This window comes from Lygodium microphyllum, chromosome 16 (assembly GCF_053477565.2).
Source record: "Lygodium microphyllum isolate KBCC chromosome 16, Lygodium_microphyllum_v1.1.10, whole genome shotgun sequence".
NCBI classification, from domain to species: domain Eukaryota; kingdom Viridiplantae; phylum Streptophyta; class Polypodiopsida; order Schizaeales; family Lygodiaceae; genus Lygodium; species Lygodium microphyllum.
This window is the reverse complement of record NC_141150.1, coordinates 141,599,321-141,609,493: the sequence shown is the minus strand read 5'-3', so window position 1 is coordinate 141,609,493 and position 10,173 is coordinate 141,599,321. Positions and strand designations below refer to the sequence as shown.

Genomic DNA, 10,173 nt, shown 5'->3' with positions numbered 1-10,173 from the left:
CCACTTCGTCCACAAGATGCACAAGAAGGTGGATTTGTATCATGAGCATGCTGATGGACAGATATTTCTCAAAGAGAGACCATCTCCACTACTCCCCACCTCGCGGATTCAATAGAGGACATCTTAATCTCTTTCTATGAGACACTACAACAAAAAGGCCTCGTAGACGCACATTTAGACGCGATTTTTGAATACAGAGAAAAACTTACGGCCGCCTCCATCCGCCCGTCTATTTGCCCGTCTATAATCGCATGTATCAACAAATTTACACGCACAAATAGATGCGCAATAGACGCACATATACACGCGCATATAGACACGCTAGTAGACGCGCTTTTACAAGCACTGATAGACGCGAACGGAAAACAAAAAATGTCATTTAAAAAAAAGATATTTAATTTCTTTTTTTAATTTGAATTATGAAGTACGTGTATAAGCGCGTGTACTCTGCATTATAGATGCGTGAATAAATACGAATTATCTGCAATTTAGACGTGCTAATAGACGCGCAAAAAAGCAACCACATGCTCTCTGGCTTTTTTTTTCCCCCTCCCATACATCAAATTGTGTATTTGAGAAAAAGACAATGTATCTTACGGGCACGAGAATTGAAAATAAAAGTCCATGTGTTCATTATATATCAAAGCATTTACAAGGGAAGTTTAAGTGCTTGTGACCTAAAGTGTGGCCGCAAGCAGTAGGCTCAAAGAGATATCATACATATACAAGAAAAGAAGGCCTCATGAGGAGGTATGGTGCTCCTCTACGAATCTGAAGAGGAAACATCCTCGCTAGTACCACCATAGCTACTAGCGTTGCTATCCCCCTCCTGGCTATGCTCCACATCCGGGTTCGCCTACACACACAAAAGATCAGGGTTGCTTACATAGACAAGGTGGAGAAAAAGTTATAATTAGTTATACTTTTAATAGGAAAGTAAGAAAAACATACATTCTCTGGCTGTCAAATCCTCATGGCCCGGTTGTATTAGTCCTCAGTGATGAGACCCTCCTCATAAAAGTGAAGCCATGTCATTGCGTGGTTATGGCCTCAATGGTAACCTACCTCTCTAGGGGTAGGTGTCCTACCAACGATGGTAGTCTACAAAACATTTAGAGATATACAAACAATTAGACATCACAATATATTAGACTAAAATATATAAAGAATTGAAAGAAATATAAATTTAAAAAAACTAAAAATCAAAATATACTTACAAACTCTGCCTCCCACGACTCTCTGCCACCCGATCCGTAATGCGACGATCCTATGGTTTCCGTTTGGATCCGTCGCGCCTCTGCGTGCTGGCGACTCTTCACTTTCTCAGTTGCTTTCTTCTTGGCTTTCTTCCACTCTTCACGGTGGCACATAGGTGGTTGGCTGTAGGCTCCACGTCCCTCCTCCAGCCTCCGCAGTGAGTCCCTGGCCCGTGTCATGAGGTGGGATCTTTTGTTGTGAAGCATATCCCTCACTTTTGTACGTCCCCAATCATCCGAGAATCGCTGACCCTCAGGATTTGGGTACCTCCTATGGACTGCCCTCAACACCTCCTGCCACAAGCCGCTTTTCTGATTTTTGAAGGTAATGAAATAATCTTTATACGTCGCATGCACGACGCTCCTCATGTACGCCATTATATCCCTTCCCTCATCATCATGAAAGATGCCACCATCATCTGTAACTCTATAGTAATGGCGTACAATCTCCTCTACATGATCTACTGGTGAGGGTGATCGCTCGCCACCTGCTAGGCAACCCCCACACAACCCTCATCCTCCCCCTTGACTCTCCCTTCTCCTTTCTGTCGACTGTCCTCTGCATTGCTGGACGCACGAGCTTCTGCAGATGCACGTGCTTCTATAGATGCTTGTGCTTCTGCAGATGCTTGTGCTTCAGCCGATGCACGTGGAGCACGTGGAGTACCTGCAAATGGAGTACTTGCATATGGAGTACCTGCATATGGAGTACTTGTATGTGGAGTACCTGCATGTGGAGTCTGGGAAGTAGTGCCAGGCAAAGACACTAGAGGCGTCCCAGACATGACACTGAACACCTCGTCTGCTATGGGAGAGCGGCCAAGGTGTCCGGTCATCTCTCCCATGAAGTCTTCCCTACTAGGAAAACCTCCAAAAAATACATTGATCCCCCTGCCAAAGGAGGCCAATGTATCATTCATGCGATCCACATCTGGGTCATTGCTAGATGAACGAGGAAACGACATCTACAAAAAAAACACAGGAAAAAGAAAAATTTATTTGCACACAAAAAATCATATATTACCTACATTTTCAAAGAGCTTTCTTTAGACATTGAGCATAATACTAATGCTAATGCTTATCTTAATATTAGAACTAGAAGACCTGGCGCATGTATCCTCGCGTCTATCTGCGCATCTAACATGCAGCACAGACGCGCATCTCAGGTCAATTTCTATCCAGCACGTCTATCTGCGCATCTAACATGCAGCACAGACGCGCATCCCAGGTCAATGCGCATGTATAATCGCGTGTACACTGCAGGACAACCTTCTATGGAGCGCGTGTATCATTGCGTGTACACTGCAGAGCACATACGCTCTAAGACGTGCCCTCAGACGCTTTGAGAGGAAACATTTTTTCGCGTCTATGTTTGCGTCTACACTGAGATGTAGATGCACTAGCAGACACGCTCGGTTGGCCGATTTTAGGCCGACGACCGCCATTGACGATTTACATAATGCAATACATAATGGAATCACAAATCCTAAATACACAAACAGAGTAGAGAGAGGAAGAGAGAAACAAAGAGAGAGAGAGAGAGAGAGAAAGAGAGAGAGAGAGAGAGAGAGAGAGAGAGAGAGAGAGAGTCACCTTGGGTGTTTGGTGTGGCGGGTGGTAGCGCTTCGCCTTCTCCTTCTTCCTCTCCTTGGTAAGTTACCCTCTCTTGATGCTTGTTTGCTTGCTTGCTGCTTCTTCTTGTTCTCCTCTTTCTTGTTCTCTCTTTCTTCCTCTCCTTGGCTTTCCTTTTTCCCTTCTTGTGTGTTTGAAATGAGAGAAGAGGTGAGTCATGAGGAGGTGAGGCATGAGGAGACTAGGTGAGGCATGAAGAGACTGCATATCAGCTAAACTCAAGCTTTAGAACCACAAAAAACGCAGGAAAGGAAAGGTGCAGTTTGAAAAGAAATGATTTAAGTATGGTTTGAATTTTGACGTGTGCGTCTATTTTCGCGTGTATATGTGCGTCTATTGTTCAGACAGACGTGAGTATAGATGCGAATATAGACGCGTAGTTAAACACGGATATAGACGTGCATTTGGGATTTATCATCATTTTTTGTTTTTAAGATAAGTTTTGATAGTGAATTCTTATCATAAGTTTTAATGTATTTATGATGATTTTTGTGTATTTAAAATTAAGATCTTATGTAAACATATGAATGACAAATATTTTGATGTTGTCATGAATTAGGTTTAATCATGTCGACGTCATCATCACCTAGTGCGGTGCAAGATGATGAGTCAATGAGCACATCCTCAAGTGAGAATGAAACATTGCATCTTCATAATCGAGATGCATGGCTACGACGAAAAATTAAATGCATGTGTGATCGTTGTCGAGGGTGTATTTTTTGAGCATGTCGAATTGTAATGTCACACCTCAGCTTGTATGGAGAATGGGACTGAGAAAAATCATCGGTATTCATAGTTTTTTTACCACTAACATTGCATGTCTATGTTACGAGAATTATATATCAACGTACATGAAACTCCCTTTTGTGGTTGAGTAGGATGTGGTACCACATCCTCAGATGCTCCCTCCCAGGCGTCGAGAGGCTGCAAAACGTCGATGCGAGGAGGCAGAGTCTTCAAGAAGAGTAGAGACTGACGAACATGATAGTAGCCCTAATGAAATGCCCCATCAAGTCGTAGAGGATGAGATTTTGGACAACATGGTACACCATCTATTTTTGCAACCGGTTCAGGGAGAAGGTCACTCTACGAAGCCAAATGATCCACTATATGTAGAATCATCTACTCCGTTGTATGAAGGTTGTACGTACTCCATTCTTCGTGTGTCCCTCAAGATACTTAACTCGCAAACAATTTATGGATGGAGTAATGTCAGTTTGGATGCGTTATTGAAGTAGGTATCAATTCAGTTTGGCTTATATATGAATCATAATATTAATTGTTAATTTTATTTTGAAATCAGACAAAAATATATGTTGGTGGTTTTTTAACTCACTTTTAAAATATATGTAGGTTATTATCAAAAATGCTTCGAAAAGGAAACAAATTGCCAACTAAGAGAGAGCAAGCAAGACATTACTTGACATCTCTGGGAGGCCTCGATTATGTCAAGATCCATGCATGTGTCAATGATTGTGTCTTATTTCGTGGGATTCATGAGTTCGCACGAGAGTGTCCTGTTTGTGGCGAATCAAGATATGAAGTGGAGATGAAGTCAATGGATATGCCTCGTAAGGTTTTGCGACATTTTTCGATTGTTCCACGTATAAAACTTATGTTCAAGTGTAAGTCTATTGGAAAGCTCATCTCATGGCATGCTAATCATCGTTCAAGTGATGGAAAACGGAGGATCCCTACAGACACACCCGCATGGCAACATATAGATAATTTGTGGCCCGTTTTCAAAGAAGAGCCAAGAAATTTGAGATTTGGTTTAGGTATGGATGGAATCAATCCATTTGGCATCAAAAGCACATCATACAATGTAGGGCCAGTGGTATTGGTGAACTATAATATTTCTCCATCCATGGCAATTAAAAAGGGACATGTGATGTTGTCTTGTCTAATTCCTGGAAAGCACAAGGTAAAAAACATGGAGATTTACTTAGAGCCTTTGATTGAAGAGTCAGAAATGTTATGGGAAGGTATTGAGGTGCAAGATACAAGTGCATCTGCATCCTCTAGAGATTTCACATTGAAGGCCATGTTGTTGTGGACCATGCACGACTTTCCAGAATACGGAGAGTGTTCAGGTACATGTATATAACTCTATATTTGAAATTCAAGACTTGAATCAATTGCATTTTATTAATTCACTTGTTTTTTCAGGTTTAACCACGTTAGGATATCATGCATGTCCTATTTGCGGTCCCTCTCTAGTTTCCTCTAGGCCGGCACGTTATAAAAGGTTATCTACGATAATTATCATCGATTTCTTCCTATTGACCATCCCAAATATGTTCTCCCTACTAATGGAATGACTCCACAATCTCTAACCATTCGAGATTGGAAGGAGAGATGGATTAATGCCGACAGCCACCCTCCACTCGGCATGAGTCAGTAATAAGTGCATTTCTCTCGATTGACTTTAAAGTATTTAGCATGATGAATTGTTTACATAATATATTGTTTGTTTGTTAGGTTCTCTATATTCTTTCTTCTTCGGTACTGGACTAAACTCAAGACCCCATGCACATATTAAAAAATGTTGTATCTACATTATGGGATCACTTGATAGGGGCTCTTGATTCAGTTAATGTAAGGGAGGATTTACGTAACATTGGTCAATCTAGCCAATGACAAACGCACATTGTAAAGCCTTGTACTAGACAGAACCTGCAGGCTAATCCTTCGTGACAATGTGATACACAGAGTCTAGAGATAAATCACGTCCAGACTCCAGATCAGAGTCGACACGCGGTCATTAATACACCGAAAAAAAGCATGAAAATAAGTTTAAATAACGGATCGAAAAAGCTGCTACTCTTTAGATACAAAACCACTATCTTGGAAGCGCTTACAACTTCAAGACAATGCCTGAATTACAACAGATCATGCACACAGACTTTGCCGGTTTGTTTAATATGAATCTTAAGACTTAGATTGTCATGACTCATGACGTTTCGCTAAACTGGTGCAGATACCTGAAACTATCGGCCGAGGAAATCGTTGCAGTGTTTGCTAATGGAAGACAATGCCTGAATTACTACAGCATACTCTGTACAGACTGTATTGGTCTTACACGGAGCCTAAACCTTACATTGTCATGACATTTCGCTAAACTAGCGCAAACACCTTAAACATTTGAGTACATCGTTTTTAATCCTTTATGAATCGCTGCATCCTGCGAAAACGTCAATGGCAGAGTAATTAGCAGACTGTTGGAGTGTTGAAGAAGTATTTCTACCCGAAATTGTTGAGAGTGGTAGCTCCATTACCTGTCGGCCGCATAGTCCATCGCACGAATAATGACTGTGATATTCCGGGTGGAGGAGTTTGAACTCAGGGCATCCACAAACACGTTGCAGAGGTAATCTGCAAGCCTGCCGCTCGCAGTAGAGATGGCTGCATCACTGGAAAACAAACTCCGTGTGGAGCCGTACTGCGAAGCGTCCTTGTCAGGCACATGTAACATCTCTGTGAAGGTCTGGTGCACCGTTTTCGCCCTTGGGAGACCTGCATCATTATCATCGTCTGCAGCTTCTGACTTAGGACTATGCAACTGCCCCCGTTTTGCGAGCTCTCTGACAACCGCGTTTCTCAACTCCCGGGCATCGTATCTCTCCTTGCCGGCTTCATCGGGAGGAAGAATCCCCATTGAAATCGCAAAAGTCTGTAGGTTGAATGTGCGTGAAGGATCTGCATCCGCTGCGAAGTCTTGTGGAGAGTAAAGCAATCCTCCGTGGTAACTGGCGGCAGAGACTAGAGCTTCCAACAATGTTTGCCGGAGCTTGGCCTTTCCTCCTTCAAGTTCCTCCTGCTGCTTCTCCTTTAGCATCTGCGACCTGCTCTTTGGCCGCATCGAAGAAATAGAAAGCCCTAGTAACTAGACGGAATTGAAAACGAATATCAAGGCTTGGTGTCTTTTGCTGTGCTTCGCATGCTGCATTGTGCTATTGTAATGTACTGCATGCAAAAAGCAGCATAGTGCATGCAAGCAAAAGGCAGCTATCAAGAAAAAGGCAAGCTATTTTGATGAAATCTGCTGCAGAAAAGCAGCAGCAACCGTCATGATCATGATCATCTTCTCATGCAATTTAAGAAAAGGCGAGCTATTTTTTTGACGATCGTCTGCTGCAGAAAGCAGCAACAGCATGGAGAAACAAGTTCAAAAGGGCGACCGTTTTGAGAGCATCATCTTCCTTTCAGCAAATCTGCTTTTACCATCAGCGCGCTCCTGCAACATACCAACAGCCGCAGCTGTCACATATTCATCTGCATGTTGTGCCGCCGTCGCCTCAGGTGCTGCTGCGCGTTCTCGCTCCCTCTAATTCGTCTGTCGTTGGTACTTCCTAGCCTCGCTCTTGAGCATCCGTCTGAGACCGTCTACCTCTCTTCTCGGCTCCTGCATGATTCAGCTCCGACTGTGTGATCAGACAGATGAGGATGGGGCAACAAGTGTCAAGAAGAACCAAGGCCTCTATATATACGTGTATAGCATATTAAGCCCGTTACACACTCGGACAGCAAACGCTGAAACCTACAATCGGAATGGAATTTTGGCAAGTAAACCTTTGAAAAAAAACTGTCCTCCGCCTTTCGGACGGCTCAATGTCAATGGTAAATACGAGATCCGAGCTGTCTACCTTACTAGGATCGCGAATATTCTAACTTCCCCCCAACCTGAAACCAAGTTCCACAACCACGTATACAGCTTATGTATGAGGTCCTGCGCGCTCCCATATCGCCTGCAAAGTGCAGAGAAACCTAATACTATGAAGCTTTAGAACGCCTCTGTCTGGACGTCCCTTAAGAAGCCCAACAACTTCTTCTGACTGCAACTATCAATCTATTGATGAGCTGCCACCCCTTGCTAGAGGCCTTTTGCTAATTGGCATCCGTGATCCTCCCAAAGAGAGATGACGAAGGGATTCCTTCTGACACAGCACCATTTCCCGTCGAAGGTATCCACAAGGAACTTTCAATTGATCCCCATATAGGAAAAAAAGAGAATTCCCCATGGAATTCCCTAGTTGAAAATACATATAAGTGGGGAAAGTAAAAACTAGGGAAAATGAGACATTTCCTAGTGAGAATAAGTAGGGAATCACATAAGACATTTTCTATGTAGGAAATATTTCATACATAGGAAAATACAGAATTTTCTATGTAGGGAATAATTCCTATATAAGAAATATTCCATATATAGGAAAAAAAATCTAGATGTGATTCCCTAGGTACTTTCACTAGGAAATCTCTCATTTTTCCTATTTTTTGCATTCCCTACTTATATGTACTTTCAACTACGGAATTCCGTGGGAATTCTCTTTTTTCCTTATCAATTTATCTACTTTGCCCTTACTCTTAGACATGCTAATATCAAACAAGAAATTACACAATAAATTTTTAACTAGAAATTTATATAGAGAATGTCATCATTTCTAAGTAAGGATCAATAACATACATCTAATGATCAAAATAGATTAAACAAATTAAGACATCAACATCTACTTCTAGCAACCAAAAGAAAAATGAAAATACTTTTAAAGGAGTATAGAACTAAAAACTAATTAAGCAACATGTGTGTCTTGAATGTTTTATCCCTTAAATCTCCAATATGTTCCAAAGTAATAAATGTTTGAGTAATCCTCCCTCAAATCTCCAATATGTTGAAAAGCAATAAATTCTTAACTCAAAGTAGAAGTTATGCTAAAACTCCCACATCATCTAGACTAAGCACATTGCTATTTTTGTTTAATACAACTTTGTCATTTCCTAGTAGCCTATAAACAATCTCCTTAATCATATCATCACTTGTTGGCTTATTTGTATCCTTAATCAAGACTCGAAAGCTAGCTTCAATCTTTTTGAGATTCATGTATGTACTCTTTAAAGAAAAGTACACATCATAAATTGTAGGCACACCAAGATACTTCAAAAGTATGGTTTCCATGTTCTCTTTTGTCATATTAACCTGCATTGAATAACAAAAAGAGAATAAGTAACTTATTATACTATGCATAGATAATTAAATGACACGAATTATAATATGAAAAGCCATAAATTTAACTACATGACTATTATATATATATATATATATATATATATATATATATATAACTATAAAGCTACCCTTTAAGCATCATTTGAAATGTTAATCTCAAAGCTACAAATTCAACTACATGACTACAATTATATATATCTAATTAAAATATAAATTAAGAATAAAGTTACCCTTTGAGTATCATTTGAAATGTTAATCTCAATGCCTTGGTTTGGGAGATCTTTAAATTCCTAATTCAAATAAAATAAAAAGATTAGATTATGCTTTTCATGTATGACATAAACAAAAATATAAACATTTACATCTAGCACCTTTGGTTCTTTTTCGTTGATACTGGTACCTCGTTTCATGCTCCTTTGTTGCAAAATATCCTTCATCTTCACACTTGGCTAGTCAACACGTAAAATAAATAGTTATTTAATAAATCATATCTTTAGTTATTCACTAAACTATGACGCTATTGTTCTCTCACAAACATATATCAAATACCTTCCTCTTTCTTTGACTTTTTCGAGATGTTTCATTAATGTCATCATCTGGATTAGCCTACATTCAAAACTAAAATTAGTAATCACATAAAAACATTTATATAGAAAAAAAGTTACATACCTTATCATTGCATGATAGCCAAAACAATCCCTAAATGGTTATTTAGACTTTTAAAGAGAGTTTTATGGATGCTCCTTCATTTCAATGTACACGTTTAGGTGGTAGAAATGCTTCTAGGATAAAGACCATCATATTGATGAGATGATGAGGAAGCATATGCTTTTAATAATACTCTTTTGGATGAGGATGAGCCTAAATGTTTTGAGGATGCATGACATGATATGAATTAGGTGCAGCCCATGAGTGATGTCATGCACTTTATTGAGAAAAATAAATGCTAGAGTTTTTTTTACTTGCCTTTTGGAAAAAAGGCTATTGTCATACATTGGATTTAGAAGCTAAAAAGTGAATCTGATGGATCTATTGATAGATACAAGGAAAGGCTAGTTGCAAAGGGATATACTTAGAAAAGGGCATTGACTATGAGGAGACATTTGCTCCTATATTCAAGATGGCAGCCATTAGATGCATGATTGCTATGTGTGCATATATCACTTGGGATGTACATTATTTGGATATAAATAGCATCTTTGAATGTAGATTTGGAAGAGGATATATATGTTGCACAACCTCCACATTTTATTGTCCAAGGTCAAGAGAATAAGGTTTACA

The 10,173-nt window shown here is 40.1% G+C and overlaps 1 long non-coding RNA gene across 1 annotated transcript; it reads right to left on the bottom strand.

The window, feature by feature from the left end:
• Positions 1-8,802: 8,802 nt before the first annotated feature.
• Positions 8,803-9,332, bottom strand: LOC148023519 (uncharacterized). Its single transcript, XR_015693662.1, has 3 exons — positions 9,264-9,332; positions 9,123-9,182; positions 8,803-8,862 (listed from the first exon to the last, which is right to left on the bottom strand). It is a non-coding gene; the product is annotated as an uncharacterized LOC148023519 (long non-coding RNA).
• Positions 9,333-10,173: the final 841 nt, after the last annotated feature.